The sequence below is a fragment of the Tenrec ecaudatus genome, chromosome 1, assembly GCF_050624435.1.
Source record: "Tenrec ecaudatus isolate mTenEca1 chromosome 1, mTenEca1.hap1, whole genome shotgun sequence".
Taxonomy (NCBI): Eukaryota; Metazoa; Chordata; class Mammalia; order Afrosoricida; family Tenrecidae; genus Tenrec; species Tenrec ecaudatus.
The window spans coordinates 115,149,147-115,168,252 of record NC_134530.1 but is presented as its reverse complement, the minus strand read 5'-3'; the positions used below and the strand labels follow the sequence as shown (position 1 = coordinate 115,168,252).

Genomic DNA, 19,106 nt, shown 5'->3' with positions numbered 1-19,106 from the left:
GAAAAATTTAAATAATTCAATAAATATATTTATGTGTCATAAGCTTAAAATTATATTTAGAAATCTTTAAATGCAAGTCTTTATTTTCTTCTCCGAAGGAGCAACATTATCCAGAGTCTCACATTGTTTTTGTCCTGAATATCAGTGGCCCAGCCTTGACTGAGCACGAAAGTCACATGTCCCTAACACTAAAGAGTCTCAGGTCTCACCCAAGAGAACTTGCCATCAGAATTTGTCCTAAGAATTTCTGCTTGAATGATCACTTCCTTCAGGATCTCTCTTCTGAACACAGACGTCTAGAAAAGAGTGTCCACTGGAAACTGGGAGGGGTATTACTTACATTCCTTTTGTGAAGGATGACTCGGGTGCTTTTAGGAATGAGAGTTGTAAATGGATTTTGTGAGATAAATAATTGATTTTCTACTAGAGAGAAACGTCCAAAGGGCCACTTTGCTCTGTGCAGCAGAGAGCCACAGCAGCACAGAGAGCGCTGCACAGGATGGGTCCGTTTGAGAGCCGGCTTTGCTTCTTCCTAACTGTTCTTGTGTGGATGAATGCAATGCTATACTTTTGTTTCTTCATCTTTAAAATGGGGATGATGATAGTGGTTACTCAATATAATAACAATACTGAATTAAAACCCATTAAGGATTTTAATATGCATTGGGGCGCTAACCACTACGTCAGCAGTTCAAAACCACCAGCTGCTGCGAGGTAGACAGTCAGACGGACTTGATGACAACAGAGTTTGGTTTGGTTTTAAAAGTGTTAGCTAAAAGCAAACACATAGAAATAACACTAAGAAATATCCTCCTCACAACACTGTTCTCAATATGAGTAACTTGGGACGTTCATGTCAGTCATCATATGCCTTGGCACGGAGACAAAACCTAGTCGTTGTTAGAGGACATTGAGCTGGCTCCTACCCGTAGCAACCTTTTGCACAGCACAAGACTGCCTGGTCCTGCACCTTCTTCACAGCTATTCCCATGTTGAGCCCACTGTTGCATGCTACGGAAATCAGTACCTCATATACCCACTATAAAATATAAATAATACAATCTAAATATTTTTGAATCAAACTTCAATCTTGTGTGGCCTACATTGCAGTTTTGTCATAGCATAAAGTATCTCTTTTTTTAACAGCAATAACATTTGAAAGCTCCCAGGTTCTGCTGGTTTTGAATACAAATTAATTTGCTTTAATTATAATGCTTAAATAATGAAAGCTCTTATATTGCACAATCATCTTCTTCACATAATCTCCTTCCTGTCTAAGAGGAAATCCTTCACAGTATCTCTAAGATACTCAGGAAGAATCACACTGTTGCTTTCCTGCTCTGGGCACTAGTCAGTGATTGGGACCTGCATGGACCACGAGTGCCCTTCCTGAGAATAAGCCCTCTGGGCAAAGCAGTTCGTTATTGGTGGGAAAGCTGTGTGGAGGTGTAAGGCCCTCTCTTCAGTTCTGTGCTTGTATCTTGTCACCAAGTCATTTGTGAAAATGATTTCTCAGTTTCTGGCACAAATTGTTAAATTCTTTTCTCCAAAGGTTTTAACAATCCTGGAGGGCTCTGGGTAGAGAGCAGAGAAATACAGATGCCGCACCAGCTTCTGAGCTCCATTCGATAGTTTCCAAGACACTTAGTACGAGAATTCCCCTTCCCTCTTCATTCTGAAACGTATGCTCCAAAGACCATCCACTTTCATATACGGCCAAGAGGACACCAACCTACCAGGTCTCTAAATGATCAGATTTTAGTTTGGTCTCCAATGACAATCAAGACCTTTACCATCATTACATATATCCCACTCCTCCAGGACACCTTCTGACAGTGTCCTCATTTGCCACAGTATCTCATATACTCCGGCTTTGCTTCTGTTGTGACCCGCTTTGGAAGCAAGATCACCATTTTTCGCAGAGAAAAGAATCGCACATTTCTGCAGCCATGCTGGCCCTGGGTCCCAGCTGCCTGACTTCATTAGGGAGGGAGTGTTCGGGCTCCCCCGTGGCAACATGGAGCTCTGGGGATTCCTCTGGCTCTGCTACTGACGTGAGAACATCAACGCCAACAGCTAATACAATCAGAACCACAGACAATGTGTTAGCCATTTGATTTTATTCCTGTTGTTGCAACAAGCTTTCTTGAGATGAGAGTTATTACCAGTTGTTGGTGTTTATTAGATTGTAGTAAGGTCTTTGAGGATTTGTGTCATTGTGTCCATTAAAAAAAAACCTTGCCCTTTTCATCTGGTCTGGAAGAATTGTAGTGTAAAAAAATATCAATAAATGACTAACGCAGAATCTTTCTTGACCCTCACTTGGCCTTGAGTTGCGTTTTGAGCCTGATGCTTCCCTGGCCACCCCTGGGTATGAACCAGCCTTTCTTTCTCTTTCTAGTCCCTGTTCCTACCTCAATGTGATACCTATGGTAAGTGCCCCCTCCTGGAACCTGGTTTCCACAAAGGGAGGACAGGCAGGCGCCCAATCGTGACCGTGACTGCACTTGATTCAGAGGTGTTCTAGTGGCACAGCTCAAGGACAACCCACGAAGTTGCAATGCCTGCTCTGCTACTTCCCGTCTCTGACACGTTGACCCAGTACCACAAATTCTCCAAGCCCAATTTCTTCATTTTAAAATCGGAGCAACTTACTAACCTCACACGACTTTTGAGAAGAGTAAATGAGGGGATACAGCTGGAAACAGTACAATGTTTGGCCCAATTTATGTTAATTTACTCAAAAGAGGGCAAAGCTTTAATCCAGAGAAAATATCTTTTAATTATGGAATTTTATATTGCTCATGATGTATTTGGCACCCCCCCCCCTTTTAACACCCTTAAATTATATTCCATAGGTAGTTGTCAACTCTGTTCGTTCTTGGCTTTTTTTAAATAAGAAAAACTTATGCACTTGTCCATGATCTCCACCATGGGCCCAAGGGAACCGGAGTAAGCCTGGCCGGGAGAGGGGCCTGCGCCATAAAACGATTTCACAAGAGCCCAAGAAATACCACAGGAGGAGCCTTCTCCCAGTTTTATACAGTTCATTCCATATATGGGCATGGCTCCTTCTCCATCCCCAAAGCATGAATCTCTTAAAAATGGGGAACAATGGACGGCAAATATACTTGAATCTCTTTAGTCATGTTTTATAGACAGATATTAAAACTCCACCCAAAGTTTCTATTTCCGAGCTGCCCTGGGTTCAACGTTTATGTAGCAGTCGCTGTGATTTAGGACAGACCACAGTGACAAAGCACCACAGGCTGGGGGCCCACCCGATTTTATTCTCTAACTTTCCCGCTGGCCCACGGATACCTTTCTATTCTTTGCTTCAGAAAGATGCTGCGACCAGAGCGCTACGGCGCCTGGCCGCTCAAGATGCTCCGCTGGGTTTGGGAGCAAGATGCGCAGGGTTAGGGGTCAGGGCCTGCAGGTGGACCCGGAGGTGGCGGTGTCTCCCAGGAGGGGACCCGCCCAGGCGCGCCCGTTGCTAGGTCCTCTGTTTGCCCGTTCTAAAGGAGTCCGAGCGCGACCACGCCAAATGGGGGGGGGGAGGAGCGGTGCCCAGAAAAGCTAAAGGGCCGCGGTGAGTGAGGGGTGCGCACAATCCCTGGATCCTGGGTTGGACCCTCCCGGCCCCAGCCCCCCGGGGCGACTCGTGCAGAAAATCCCCCCTACTCCATGGTGCCTCCCAACCGCCGCCGGCCCAGGCGCCCCGGCTCCGCTCCTCACCCCGCGCCGCGCACCCCCGTCCGCAGCCCGCGAATGGTCTGGCCCGCCGGTAGCCGGCACCCGGTCGGCAGCGCCAGCTGCTCCAGCTGCTCCGGGGCGACTGCCGGAGCCCGGAGCCGTGGCTGCCGCGGGTGGCTAGCGGGCGGACGGGAGCACCGGACCACCCGCGCAGCCGGTGCGTCCCGGGGGCCGCAGCCGCAGGGAGCGGGCCAGCTCGGAGACCACCGAGGCGCCGCCCGCACCTGGGAGCGAAGACCGGGGCTGGGCTTACCTCACCCCTGGTGAGTACCATTGCCCCATTCCTCCCCGACCCCCTTTCACGCTCCACACGCCCCAGGTACCTGGATCCCACCGGGCGCTCAGGGCGCCACTGCGTGGGGACAGCGTCCCCGGGGGGAGCAGCACGAGGAGTTGTGCAGTTGGTGCTAATGATTCAGCACCATTCGCGCGCCCGAGAGGTTGGGCAGGGGGAGGGGGAGGGGGCGCGGCGAACGAGGTCAGCGAGCTCTTTCCTCAGTTTCTAGGCTCTGCACGAGTGTTGGGTGGGGTGACCGGCAGACTCCCTACTGGCTTGTTCTGTAATCCCGTGCGTCCTTCACTCACCCTCTTGGTACAAACCTTCCTGAGTGTACGTTACGCCCTTCAAAGTGTCAGGTTAGTGTCTCTCACTTGCCTGTGAAGTCCAGGGCCCTTGTCAGCAGCTCCACTTCTTGCTCCACATACGCTAGTGCATGCTGGCGTCCGCGTTATTTGACATCCCACAGCACCCCTTCCACGAATGGATGTGAGAGGTGCTTTGTCCACGTTAGGGGATCCGTTTGGGCCTGTCATAGGTGGGAAAGATTTAAGGGAAGTTAGGAAATAATATTTTCAGACCCTACTATTTACTTTAATATAGTCTCGTTAAATCATTTACTTTAATATATCTCGTTCATCATATTGAACCAAATTGTACAGTAGGTACAGAGATGTTAAATTACGTGCACAAGGTCACAGAATCGGATTTTGAATACAGTTCTTCCTGATTACAAAGCCCGTATGTCTTGTACTGCGGTGATGAATAGTGTGTCCAACATGGTCTACATATTAGTTATATAATTTATTTTCATAAGAGTAAATAAATCTATTGAAAATGATGATGGCAACAAATGTACAAATGTGCTTGACACAATGGATGTACATATGGATTGCGATAAGAGCTGTATGAGCCCCCAATAAAATGATTTGAAAAAAGAGTAAATAAATCTAAAGTAATAAAAAATTGAAAAATTGGATCAAATGCTCTTTTAGTATGAAAGTAAGAACAGTATTTGAATCATAAAAATCTCTTTTCTTAGAAAAATCCAAATCTACTGCAATCATGTATAGGGTTTCTGAGTAAGTAAATATTTATGGAAGCAGACAGCTTCATTTTGAATTGATGGAGCGGCTGGTGAATTTGAACCACCAGCCTTGTGGTTAGCAGTGGACAATGTATGTCAAAAAATAATATCTGGTCATTACAACGTGAGAGTTAGGTCATAACGAACACATACAATGCATTCTTGGTAATAGTATATTGTGGATGTTCATGTGTTTGAGAAACTTGTATAGTAAAAATGAATCTTCTATTTTTAACATTTTAGGGGAACATTGCAGTCAGAATAATTACTGCATTGTAAACCATTTTCATAGGCTGTGTGACTAAAACACATCTCATGACAGGGTGACAAACAGTCTCAGACATGGTCATTTGAATCATAACAACTGCAGTTTGACACAGCAAAAGGCAAATCCATGTGTGCAGGCGAAGGAATTGAAATACAGAGAAGGTTCAAGATGTCACAGATCTTAAGTGGTGAAATGTGGACGACACTGAGTCTTAGATGCTACCAGTCTTATTTTAAAACTTTGGTGGGTTGAGGCTAAATATAGTTCGGGACAATGGGAAAGTGAATTGATTTGTTTTATCCTGCCCTCCAGAGCCAACAATTCCGTTGACCTCATGTGTGCCTGCCTCAAAAGTAAGGGATGGTAGCTCCTGCTTTGTTCCTTGGGAGACCCTTTGACTTGTTTGACCTTTTGATTTATGGATTCTCTCTTAACATCCACAACTCGCGTTGCTGTTTCAGGAGGTGGTTGCTGTTTTAAAGATGCTCATTATCTCTGAGGACTGGAGTAGTATTTGATGGCTTACAGGAGCATAGGCATCTTGGCCTATCATTTCTAAAATATTGAACCATTTGCACGGGAGAAGTCTTTTAAGCTAATGGGGATATTGATAGGCTAAAAGCCACTGCCTCCAGAAGGACAAAATGGAGGTACACACTTATATTTGTACTTATACGATAAGTAGGGTCCTGTGATGAGTCTTAACATTGATTTCTCGGAGGTCACTTCTTTTTGTACTTTACATGGCAATAGACTATATTCTACCCCTTATGAGGCATCATGAAATATCATCTGCTTCCTCCCTAAAGGGGTAGCAGAACTGGTTTGAGTGAAAAAGCAAAAATACAGCACCACGCCCTTCCTTTTACCCCCTAAGGAAAACACATGTGATGAAGGACAGCATTTTATAGCAGAGGCTATAAACTATATTTTACTTAGATAGCAACCCTGGGAGTATGGATATAATAACAACCTGGCTATTGAATTGTACTTCCTCTATATGCCAAATTATAACTGCCTGCAGAATATCTCAGTTCCTGAGTCCAAGTAGTCTAGCTGAAGAGGTATTTATTTACACATTGAGTAATTAGCAAGATAGCTTAGAATTGGCTTCATAACAGAAAAAAGATGGTGCAGACTTAAGTGCTGTGGACAAGGCCTTAAAATCAAGGAGACGTACTAGTAGCTGCAATAGTGTGAACTTCAGGAAAGTTGTCATGGATGGACGTAAATCGAATCATTCTCCGAGATGGGGCAAGGATTTTGATAGGTAATGAAAAAAAAACAGACAAAATTTAGCTGAGAGGTACTCATGTGCCAATTGGATACATAGTGACACGGTGTTAGGGAAGACCTTGAGTATCAGGGAGCGGATCTGGTTTGGTACTTATAGAGAACTACTGTAGATTTCTCTGAAGGACAAATTACCCTGGACAGGCTTTCCTCATGTGCTCTGCTCTATAAACCTTGTCCCAAGTCCATATTTACTGAGTTCTACATTTTTGTCCTCTTTAGGTCATTTACTTAAGTGTAAAATATTTGCATGTTAATATATCTTTCCAGGCAGTCTTTTCTTTTGAGAAGAAAGACTAGCCAAATCCATGGGGTTGGGAGGAAGGAGGAAGTGTAGTCAGCTGTGGCCAACAGGTCTGGTGGGGGTGACCAAGAGTTTATAGTTAGAGATGAAGCATGGGGAGTAGACCTCTTTCTAATCTTAATGTTGTATTTATGGGCCTCAGCTCTACAACCCCATCCTTACTTGTCACCCCACAGTTCTGTTCCCTCTGATTTCTGTATCAGACTCCCATGCCTCCAATGCCAGCCACTACCCTGATAATTCAGGCATTGCTGTCAGCTATCAGGTAGATGAAGGCAGGGACTTGGGGGTCTTCATCCAGTTCTCCGAAGAAATTCTAAGGAGAAGGTGTGTGAGACAGTCCCTTGGCAACTGCCAGAGACAAACTTTGAAAAAAGTGGACAAGAGACCCATAAATTCCCAACATTCCGTTGGCCCCCTTCCAGGCGGCCCTAAGCAGAAGAAATGGCCCTCGCAGAGCAGACCCTCACATGTTCGGTTGTAGAAACATATGGTGCTACTTTATTGTGAAAGGCACAGACCCAGAGTTGGACCCAGACTTTGCCCAGGACTCTGACTTGAGCGTCAAGGTACTGCACTTGGCTGTTCCCTGGTCCTGCCTTCCTCTTTTGGGTCCAGGGGGACCCTGGGAATGTCCTGGAGACGAGGAGGTCATTAAATGCCTCCGAGGGCTAGCCCAGGGAGATAGAGGCAGGTTCTTCAAAGATGACACCAAAGAAGCCATAAAATCACCAAGTTAGAAACCAAAAGGAAACTCCCGCTGTTTCAGGTCCTAACAGAAAGAATACAGGTGGAAGCTGAATGTAGGGGGAGACAGATTATTTTGTGCAGACTTTGTCCATTGCATAGTTAGGACCTATTATTAAAAACAGTTTTCTTAAGCTCTTAGAAAATGGTGCATCTGTTTCCAGTTCTCTCAGGCATTACTTGCTGAAGTGGGCTTAGCAAATGGTTTCCCCAGGGTTATTTTTAATTGCAGTAAGAAAGTATTCTATTTGAGTAGATGAGCTTATGTATTACACTGTAAACCTTTATTCCTTTAGTTTTAGTTGACATGTATCTGCCCATAGTATACTTTTGCACACAGTACACAGAATAATAGTGGACTAAGGCAACGAGTTAGGATTTAGGTTCTGGGAAAGCGAGTAATGCATTCTCCTCTTTTTCTTTAACTTTTTACTTGCATGTTACTGGTTGCCCTGTGTTCCTTGGACTCTTCTGAAGACTTCGAGTTAAGTGGTCATGTGGCCCTCGGGTCTGCTCTAAGGTTGACCCAGAGGTCTCTGAGAACGCCTTCACTTTGAAACTGATGAGATGGTCTACTGTTGGATGTGCTTAGCTAGTCACATGGCTTATTCTTTTAAATTGTTGTTTAGAACCCAAGTTCCCTAAGCCATTTATCTATCTATCTATCTATCTATCTATCTATCTATCTATCTATCTATCTATCTATCTATCTATCTATTCCCATCTCCTGTCAGTAGTTACTCTGTGGATTGTAATATTCATTTTTAATTTATCATAATATATTTCATCTTAATTTTGAAAATCCTCAGTAAAATATCATCAACCTTTCTTGAATAACCTTTCTTGTTATGGAATGAGTTGTGTCCTCCTTCAAATATATGTTAACTTGATGAGGTCAAGTATTGTGAGGTATTCCTCCATTTTTTAATCTGATGGAATTATCAGATTATTTGTGACATGAATTATAAATTTTAACCTCTGTATGTTAATGAGGCATGATTAAGGTAGGTGGTATCTTAAGTCATAGCATTATAAAATGGGGGGAGTCACGTTCCACCCTTATTCAAGCCACACCCATGTTGAATTACTCCTTTTATTTTAGTTAATTTTTCCCTTTCTCCCTTTTATCATGATCTTATGTATCAATCCAGTTCTGAGGATTTTGGTTTTCTTTTCTTTTTAAAAAATTTTATTTTATTGGGGGCTCATTCAACTCTTATCATAATCCATACATACATCAATTGTATAAAGCGCATTTGTACATTTGTATTAAACAGGGTTCTCTAGAGAAACAAAACTGGAATGCTAATAATTTTATATATATTTATACAGATAGATATATAACATAAGAAATAAACAGTTAATTAAATTATAAAGCAGTACAAATGGCTCAGTGCAACTCACTCAGTGCAACTCACTCAAGTCTTGAGGGCCACCAGGTAGTCCTCTGTAGAACAATTCAGGCTATCCAGGCACTCGCAGCAAACAGCAAGGCAGGTCACCAACCGTCAGCCAGATGTCAGGGTCCAACAGTCCCCAGCTCAAAATGTAAATTCCAATGGTATGGCGAAGCAGGTCTTGAAGGAACCTCAAATTATAGTGACAGAGTCCCACAGGTAGTGTAGCTTGCAAATTGAGGCACAGAACAAGCTTGGCAGCTGCACACTGGTCCAGTGATCAAAGAGCAAGAGACAAGAAAGGCAAGGCTTGCTGAGCCATTTATCTCTCGGCCCTTTAATTAATCCCACATGTGTTTATCAGCCAGGTTGGCACAATAAACTCACTACCTCAACATTCGTTACCCTCATCGTTTTCGAAACATTTGCTCTCCACGTAAGACCTGGCATCATCTCCTCATCCCCCCTCCCTCATGAACCCTTGATAATTTATAAATTATTATTTTGTCATATCTTACACTGTCCGACGTCTCCCTTCACCCATTTTCCTGTTGCCTGTCCCCCAGGGAGGAGGTTATCTGTAGATCCCTGTAATCGGTTCCCCTCTCTACCGGACCCTCCCTCTAAAGTCCTTTATTTTGTCTTTCTGCTTAACCAAGTCAATGGAACATTTGACAGAATGTCATTGTGACCATTTCTGTGTCTCTTGTCCACTGTTTCCCAGAGCCTCCACTGGTACTGCTGACAAGTCAATAAGACGGCAGTAGCCCGTTTCTATAAAAAAAAAATGCTTCCTTGTTCCGATTAAAATATGGACAGTGAGTTGAGGTTAAAAATTGTGAAATACAGACATATTCTGACATCATTTTTTTAAAAAGAAAATAGTTGTCATCCCCAACTTTGCAGTGAAGTTAAAGATATATGTATGAAACCTTAGGCTACTTGAAAGGGTGCTTTTGGTGGCAAATGACATCTTCCATGACAGACTTGAAGTTACATGTGAATTTTCAAAAGTCTTAGCTTTGTGCTTATATTTTTCAAAGTCAGTAAAAGAAAATAATCATTGAGAACTCAGGGAAGCATTTCTCACCTCTCCCAAAATGGCAACTATTCTATATGCCATTATTTATAAAAATGTTAAAGGTATTTAAAAATCACAGTTCTTAACTTGGATGTTTTCAAGAAGTCCACACTGGTGTTTCATGGAGCCCTTAGTAATACTGGTGCCAGGAATTAGCCTGGAATCTCACAAAACACCCGGAAACCTCTGATCCTTACTTGGGAATTACAAACACAACAGTCCTATTGCTTCAGGGTTTTGAAGATCAAGTAATATATTTTTCATGGGAACATTTTTGGAACTGTAAACTATTAAACAGCCTAAGTTTTATGCTACCAAGCATTTTTACTATAACTTTTCTCCTATAATGAAATTCTTGGGATGGTGGAGGATTTTAATTTTAGTGTCAACTCCATATATTCAATTAAAAACTGTTTATTATATCCTTGATATTAAAACAGGTGTTATTTGCAAACTCTCCAAAGAAATATATGCATAAAAGTATATCAATTATGACAAAATGACATCTCAAATCTAGGTATTATGTAAGTATATATTACATCTTTTTAAGGAGCCTGCTGGGCATCACACTGGGTGATTTCATAGGAAAGTGATCTGGTGCTCTATCATAATGATTACAGTCCAGGAAACCTTATAGGGAAGTTATCCTCTGTCACATGGTTGTGATAGGAGTTAAACATTAACCCGAGGGCGCCCCAAAACAACATTTTATCTTTTTCAATACTTAATTTATATTAAATTTTGTATTTTTGTGTTGTATCTTTTTTCTTCATTAAAAAAGTTATGAAAGTTTATCTTTTGTGCCAATTCCATGGCTTTGTTGCATGCATTGTTGAGTATCCTAAGGTTAAGTTTGCATTTATTAGACTTCTGTGCCTTGATTGTTTAGCAGTATCTGCTATGGGTAATGGAGGGCAGAGAGTGTTGGCATATGATCACAAAGTTGTTATTCTTACTATATTATTTGTAAATCGGCTATGCTTTTGGAAAAATGTAGTTTATTTTAGGTGTTTGGTATTTAATTTAAAATATCTCAGGAAAAATATTATGTTCTTCAACTATGTGCTTATGTGGTATGTATATTTGCCACAAAATCTTAAGCATATTTGAAAGGATGTGCTTAAAAAGTAGGGTATAGTAGATAATAGAGAAATGAGGAAATTGTGCATATGTGGAAAAGCTTTTTCCCTTGCCAAAAGCCAGTGTCAAGTGAACATTTTTGGCAGAAAGAAAAGTTTAATGCTCCATCTGTCATAGTATTGTCCTTTTTGGAGTAAGAGGTGTTTTTCTTTTACAAATATATCTTGGATAAATAATGAGGGAGGGAAGGAGGAGTAAAGGAGCAGGGAGAGAGCAAGTGAGCCAGTGAGTTATTTTTATCCTTGACAAAAGTAAAGACTTAAATATATTCTTTAGTTATAGTATGGCATGTTTATTTCCATAATGTTCTTGAGAGCAAATCTGTGAATTTTATTTTTAGAACCCATAAGGAATCACAGTAATATAAATATAGGATGCCATGGAGATGCTAAAATATGACTGATACTGAGAAGAAAATTAAGCAAATGTACTCAGCTATATCTATGCACATACTTAGATCTTCAAGTAAAGTTACCTAATAGTCCAGGAGATTCGCTTCCCTTCTTGTAACTGTTCATGTCCTGGTAATATGAGAGTGATTGCCATATTTTCTGGAAGAGTATAGTACAATCACTCCATATTTAGCAACATGACTAGGTTCCAGAGACCAGATCCTTATGCAAAATTGAAGAGGATTGACCTTAATTAAAATAAAGATTTCTATGAAATTTTGTCTTCAGTGCCAATTTTTATTGGTTGCTAGTGGCTTTGGGGCACGCATTATTGAGTGTTCTAAGGCTCAATTTGCATTTAGTAGACATGCACCCTTATTATTTAACAATATTTGCCATGGGTTATGAAGGGCAAGGAGCAGTGGCATATGGGTCATAAAACTGGACATCCTTTGAGACTTCTCTTTTGGCTCATGGACCACTTTGAAGTGTGTAGTTTAAAGTTTTAATGTGCGGAGACGTTGTTGCTGTCTTTTTGCTGTTGATTTCTAGTTCTATTCTGTTATGATCAGAGAATGTATGCTGAAAGATTTCCATCCTTTTATATTTGTAAAAATATGTTAATAATCTATGTTATGGCCTCTGTGATGAATGTTTCATGGGTAGTTGAAAGTCTATATATTTAATTGTGTATATTTGTTTTCTAATACTGAGTAGATCTTTTCCATTGGCAGTATTTTTCAATTCTTTTGTGTCTTTGTAGATTTTCTGTCTAGTAGTTTTATTAATTGCTGAGAAGAATAATTTGAAATATTCAACTATAATTGTAAATTTTTCTCTTTCATATCTACTAGTTTTGCTGCATGTGTTTTGCTGTACCTTTTGAATGGAATAAACTTTGTATAAATTTAAATGACCCTCTTTATCTATACTAATTTTCTTTATTCTGAATCTGATTTTTCTGGTAATAATACAGCTACTTCTGCTCTTTAAAATTAATACATTCATGTTATTCCTCCCCGCCCCCATCTTTTTATTTTCAACTTGCCAAACAACAAAACAACCACTGTTTCGATCAAATTGATTTTGACTCTTATGGAAACTTTAGGTCAGAGAACTGCCCCAGAGGTTTCCAAGGCTGCAAATCTGTGGAAGCAGACTGCCACATCTTACTCCTGTGGGTTCAAAGTGCTGGCCTTCTGGTTAGCACCCGAGCTCATAATCACTATCCACTTCGGCTCCCTTATTTTCAACTTGATTGTTTGAAATAAATGTTTTGTAGACTGTAGCTTTGCCTTTTAATCCATTCACTCGATCTCTGTCTTCATATGGAGCCTGTGTGGCCTAGTTGTTTAAGGATTGGTTTGCTAACTGCAAGGTCAGCAGTTTGAAACCACTAGCCACTCCCCCAGGTGAAAGATGAAGCTTTCTACTCCCACAAAAGGTTATAGTCTTAGAAACCTTTGGGGCAGTTCTATTCTGTCCTGTAGAGTCTCTATGAGTTAGAATTGACTCACTGGCACTGAGTACAGAGTAGCAGGATCTCCGTCTTTTATTGATGGGCTTAGCTCATTTGTTTCTAACTATGAGGTCAGCAGTTCAAACCCACCAGCTATACTGTGGGAGAAAGATGAGCTTGCCTCCTTCTATAAAGACTTACCATCTTGGAAACCCTGTATGTTACTGTGTGTTGGAATCGACTTGATATCAATGGGTTTGTTCTTTTGGTTTAGTCAGCGGTTCTCAACCTGTGGGTCTCAACCCCTTTGGGAGTCGACCGATCCTTTCACAGGGGTTGCCTGAATCATAACAGCAGCAAAATTATAGTTATGAAGTAGCAACAAAATAATTTTATATTTGGGGGTTCACCACAACATGAGGAACTGTGTTAAAGGGATTAGGAAGGTTGAGAATCACTAGTTTAGGTCATCTACCTTTAAGTAATTAATAATTTTACATATTAAGCCTTCAATTTGATTGTTTTGGTTAGCTCCCTCTATTTCTCATGCATCCCCCTGTTCCTTAAATAATTCTCAGCGTTCCATGTAAATGCTTCTATCACTTTGTACCTTTCCTAGAGCTACTCTAGGGACTACCGTATTCGTGTGCAACCAAATATGGCCCGTTGTTGACATTTCAAGTGATGCTGGAAAACCTTACTTCCATTTAGGTCCTTTTACCTCTTTTACTTTCTGTTTTTCAAGAGGTTTGTCTTTTCCTAATGCCATGTTCAAGGTGAATTAAACATTCCTCACTATGAAGGAAGATTCTGGTTGTATTTCTGCTAAGACTTAGGGAAATTGTCAATGAGGTGTTTTTACACAATTACCAAAATAGTGGGCTCAAGATACCAATGACTGAGGACAGCAAAGGGCGATGTTTGGTTCTCTTTTGTATGTTCACCATGAGTGGAAGTTGACTTGGTAGCAACCAACCGGCAGCAACAATAACCACTCCTCTTTTTAAGTATGACTGTTTTAAGTCTTTCCTCACATAACTAACCATTTCATCAGACGGTGTCACAGCTTTTGCTTTAACTATAAAGTGTGATACATGAAACGCATGACTTTAAGGATAATGGCTTTTTTTAGTCATATTTACACCTTTTATTTTCCTTCCTGGAGGGGTCATGCTTCTGTTAGCATTTATTTCTTTTTGGTGCGTTTCCTTTGCCTGTTTTTTCAGGGTAAAGGGATTAGTGCTAGCAACAAACTGAGTTTTCTGAATGCCTTTTCTTCTCATTAGGGATGACAATTTTTCTCTTTCAGCACTAGAAAAATGTGCTACTTCCTTTTGGCTTCTAAGATGAGAAATCGTATGTTATTTCAATTGGTATTCATTTAAAGGTAATGTGTTGTCACTGTCTGGCTATTTTAAAATTGTTTTCCCCCCTCTTTGTCCTGAGCTTTCACAAGTGTAATTTTGAAGTGGGTTGGCAAACTTTTCTTCTTCGGGTTTATGCTTTTTGGGGTCTACTCTGCTTTTCAAATCTTTAATTTTTAGTGTTGTCTTCTTGTGAATTTTGAGAAGTTTTTAGATAGTTTTTCTTCAAATACCTTTAAGACCATATATTCTTGCTCTCCCTGAGAATTGCGGGGAGATTGTGCTCTTGGGCCATGGGCATGGGGTTACTAAGTTTCTGACTTCTGCCCTCTCTTTTGATCCCTCCCGCCTCTCCTGCAGCCAAGAGGATGCTCCAGGGCAGGAGGAGAAGCACCTCCAACTAGCCCTGCTGGCTGCTGGGAGAGTTTGTGGTGACAGAAGCATGTGCCCCGTGTTCTGATTTCCAGGCTACAGCAATGGCTGCATGTACTGCCATAGGCTTTCTGGAGAAAATCACAAGCAGCTGTTCTAAGAAGATTGAATTCAAGAGCTGCCGCTCACTCAGCATGATGGAACAACACTTGTTCTCTAAGTCCCAAGGGGCTGTCGTGGGTTTAGCCTTGGTTTTCGCTTCCTTCGTCAGAGACTGTTGGGCTGAAAGGCTCTGGAAAAGCCTGGAAGCAAATTGAATCCAGATAGCCACATTCCAGCCCTGCCTCCTACGTCTCAGGACCTCACCTCCGACAGAGAAAGGGGAATGACTGACTGGTGCCCTGGTTCTTCAGAACCCCAGGGTGGTACCCTCTTCTCCCTCCTCTTCTTTCAGGAGATCATTGAGCAGAATGACAAGAGTTTTTTAAAAATCCTACATTCTTTTTCTTTCCTTTCTGGAATTTCCGAGTGTTAATACTCGAGGTCGTAGCAGCTTTTGATCTGCCCCTATGGGTCTCTGACATTGTTACTATTTAGCAGTCACAGTAGAAAACCTCATCTTTCTCTGTCAAAGCCACTGGTGATTTTGGACTGTTCATGAACCGGCAACCTTGAGATTAGCAACTCCAGGTGTAATCCGTAGGCCGATGATGCAGGCTCAGCTGTTGGACTAGACCGCCCTATTTGTGTAGTGGTGCATGAGGCTTCCCAGTAGGTCGCTGTTGGACTTCCCCTTTCCTGGTCCTGTGCCCACAGATAATTGTTTTGTTGATGTTTGTTTGTCTATTTCTCTGGGAGATTCTGGATAGCCAGTCCTCTACAGTCCGCAGTTCAGCAGTATACCAGACATGGAAGATAAAGAGATAACTCCGGGAACTTAGCACAGGATTGTTCCCTAAGTCCCAAAGTTCCCAATTTCTGATCTCAAAATCGTTTCACTGTGTAATGAACACATCCCAGAATATTTAGTTGTATTTGTAGGGAGGGAGAAGCAAACAATGAGTTGATGGCATCTTATACTAGAACTCTAGTACATACTTATTTAAAATATTTTCTCACTCAAAGCTAATTATGCATAAGGCATACCAAAATAAGATTATTGTCTCAGGGTAAAGCATATGTAATTTTATTTTAACCTTGCAAACTGAATTAGCTGCTTTTAAAATTTTTTTCAATGATCCTCTTTAACTGAACTACAATTAATAGACAGATTATAGCTATTGAAATTTGGATATCTGGCAGGAATGTTTGTGAAATAAACAAAGTAATCCTGCCACTTCAGAGAAAGCCGCCGGCAGGTCTAGCTTGCCTCAGAAAGTTCATGGAAAAACGGAACGAACGTTAATGGGATTTTCCCAGGAACTTTCTGAAGCTCTTTTATATTTACTGTCCCTGAGAAAATTTGATTTTGTAAGTGATAATCTCTATTTTGGAAATGTATTTACTATTGTGAGCCTATCAACTTCCCAATGCCTTTTTTTTTCTGACTAAAACCACTTATGATTTTTATATATTATATAATAAAATGTATTAGTCAACATTTGGGAGATTTTAATATCTAAGTAAGTTAAATATTTATTTTTACAAATACATGCCATTAAAAATAATTCCTGAGTGAAAAGGTCTTCTTAAAGTATAGAATATGAACCAGTAGATCATAAGGGAGCCCTGGTGCATAGTGGGTTACAAATCAGGGCTGGTAACCACGAAGTTAGTAGTTCAAAACTACCAGGTCTCTGAGGGAGAAAGGTGAGACTATCTCTGGAAAGAGTCACAGCCTCGGAAACTCACTGCGGTATTTCTACCCTGTCCCATAGGGTTGCTATATGTCAGAATTGACTCAATGGTAGTGGGACAATGGGTTTTAATATAGCAGTGAAAAATTCTAATGTCAGGTTATATAAATTATATTTCACATTCTACATTGAGACAAACTAAGATATGGCCATTGTTCCGTTTTGGTGAAGTATTAAGCAATAATATCTATAATGACATGAAATATTATTAAAATACTCATTTTTTTTCTAACTGCATTTCTCTGTGGGCCAGATTTCTGTCATATACTTCAACCTAAACAGCATATGAGATTAAATGCAGAAGCAGATATGAAAACCCAGCTAAGATCATGGTAAATAGTAAAGAGATTTTAACAAGTATAAAACAACACTACACTTCTCATTCCTTTAGTTGCTTTTTGAAATTACACATTCTTAAAATAATTTTTCCTTTATTAACATGTAATAGGTTTATTATTGTTATTTTATACCTCAATTGATATATGCTTCTTTTCTTTAATTTTTAACAATCGTTTTACTGGGGCCTATACAACTTATCACACTGCATCCATCCATCGTGTCGAGCACATTTGTATATTTGTTGCCATCATCATTTTTCAAAACATTTTCTTTTTTGGCTAAAAACCAGATTTTATTTTCCATTTCCCATCCCACCCTTTCAAAACGTTTTCTTTGTACTTGAGCACTTGGTATCAGCTCCTCATTTTTTCCCCTCCTTCCCCCACCCTACTTCCCTCAGCAATCCTTGATAATTTATAAATTATTATTATGTTTTCATGTCTTACACTGACCGATGTCTCCCTTCACCCACTTTTCTGTTGTCTCTCACAGGGAGGGGATTATATGTAGATCATTGTGATTCGCCTTTCTCCTCCCATTTTCCCCTTACCCTCCTGGTATTGCTCTTCTCATTATTGGTCCTGAGTGGTTTATCTGTCCTAGATTCCCTGTGTTCCCAGATCTTATCTGTACCAGTGTACATCCTCTGATCTAGCCGGATTTGTAAGATAGAAATGGGATAATGATAGTGTGTGTGTGTATGTGTGTGTGGGGGGGGCATTAAAGAACTAGAGGAAAGTTGTATGTTTCATCAGTGTTATACTATACCCTGACTGGCTTGATTCCTCCCTGCAACCCTTCTGTAAGGGGATGTCCAGTGCCTACAGATGGACTTTGAATCTCCCCTCCGCACTCCCCCTTGTTCACAATGATATGCTTTTTTTGTTCTTTGATGCCTGATCCTATTGACACCTTGTGATCTCACCGTCTGGTGTGCTTCTTCCATGTGGGCTTTGTTGCTTCTCAGCTAGATGGCCGCTTGTTTACCTTCAAGCCTGTAAGACACCAGATGCTAACTCTTTTGATAGCCTGGCACTATCATGTTTCTTCACCACATTTGCTTATGCACCCATTTGTCTTCAGCAATCATGTCTGGAAGGTGAGCATCATGGAATGTGAGGTTACTAGAATAAAGTGTTCTTGCATTGAGGGAGTACTTGAGTAGAGCCCCAATGTCCATCTGTTACTTTAATACTAAACCTATGAATATAGGTATATAGATCTATTTCCCCCTCATCATATATAAATCTATTTACATATGTACATGCTTGTATTTAGCCCTCTATACATGCCACTTGCCTCCTAGTTCTTTCCTCTATTTCCTTTTACATTCCTCGTGTTCCACTATCATGCTCGGCTTCATTCATTCAATTCCTCTTGGTTAGATTGCCCTTGATCAATCCTTACCAGGGCTCCTATACCCTCCTCACCATCGATTTTGGATCACTCCTTGTTCCCTTGTCCCTGGGTTTGTTAATACCCACTTCCTTTCCACCACCGCCCCCTCTCCCATGTCACCCTGGAAGTATCAGTCCCGTTGTTTTCTCCTCCAGATTGTTTATCCAGCCTGTCTTATCTAGATAGACCTGCAGAGGTAATAATATGCACAAAAAATGAGATAGAGCAAAACAAAGCAACATAACAAAACAAAACAAAAGAACAACAACAAAAAATACCCAATGACAAAAAAAAGAAAAGTCTGTAAATAGTTCAAGGTATGTTTGTTGATCTTTGGGAGTGCTTTCCAGTTGAGTCTGATGGTGTGCCACACCGTGGCTCCAAAGTCTATTTTTGGTATTCTTTGGACACTTCTTTCCTCTGTTCTCCTTGCTGTTCTGTTGCACGTCCTTAGTGTTTCACCTCAGTGTAGTTGGGTCAGATCAGGCACAGTTCCACTCTGTGTCTCTAGTGTTGTCCTCTGGGTCAGTGAGGGACATCGTGTCTCGTAGTACTGCTGTCCCTATGATCCTCTCT

General features: G+C 41.0%; 1 protein-coding gene across 2 annotated transcripts in view; it reads left to right on the top strand.

Moving 5' to 3' along the window:
* Window positions 1–3,773: 3,773 nt before the first annotated feature.
* TTLL7 (tubulin tyrosine ligase like 7) overlaps window positions 3,774–19,106 on the top strand; it is a 169,998-nt gene continuing 154,665 nt past the window's right edge. The window contains exon 1 of one of the 2 annotated variants that reach the window (XM_075557654.1): window positions 3,774–4,019. The gene's annotated coding sequence lies outside the window, so the exon portion shown is untranslated. The remainder of the gene's footprint in view (window positions 4,020–19,106) is intronic. The other variant, XM_075557651.1, reaches the window with a different exon arrangement.